Genomic DNA, 543 nt, shown 5'->3' with positions numbered 1-543 from the left:
TATGCTCCACATCTCAGTCTCTTGACTTGTATGGCAGTTTTTCAGAATCTGTTGTTAACATACTGTTCTTCTCTTTCTGGGTCTTTCTCTTCTCCTCTTAGAATGCTCTCCTAATGTGTTTCTCATCCTTGCTGAGTTTTTCATAAACTTGGATGACTCTCTGGGGCCTTGGAAGTTAATAGTGTGATAAATCCAGCTTCTTCAAGTCTTGGGATCAGTGGATTCTTGAGGCCTTTACTGTTGGTTTCCGTTTTGCTGCAATATTATGCTTACTGCTTAGTGTTTGAAGTGATTTATAATCTGAGTGCTTAATTCCATGCCTATGTATCTTTGGTTCTGTTTGCACACCTCATGTGTTTTATTGCTGATGAATTTTTTCAAGTGATCTCTCAGTGGAGGAAACTGGACATTCTTTCTCCACTTCCACTTTCTTCTTCCCACCTCAATCCTTGTGCTCTTTTTGGTCTGTCTGCTTTGTATACTTGTTGTGGTTCTCTGTTACAGCGTTTTATAAATGACTTAGAAAAATACTCAAAGTTATGT

The 543-nt window shown here is 38.5% G+C and overlaps 1 protein-coding gene across 1 annotated transcript in view; it reads left to right on the top strand.

The window, feature by feature from the left end:
* KIF16B (kinesin family member 16B) overlaps positions 1–543 on the top strand; it is a 640246-nt gene that overhangs the window by 165806 nt on the left and 473897 nt on the right. The window lies entirely within an intron of this gene.

This window comes from Orycteropus afer, unplaced genomic scaffold (assembly GCF_000298275.1).
Source record: "Orycteropus afer afer isolate SDZICR_OR568_19922 unplaced genomic scaffold, OryAfe1.0 scaffold00158, whole genome shotgun sequence".
NCBI lineage: Eukaryota > Metazoa > Chordata > Mammalia > Tubulidentata > Orycteropodidae > Orycteropus > Orycteropus afer.
Note: the sequence above shows the minus strand (reverse complement) of the source record. Positions and strands in the feature narration are given on the sequence as shown.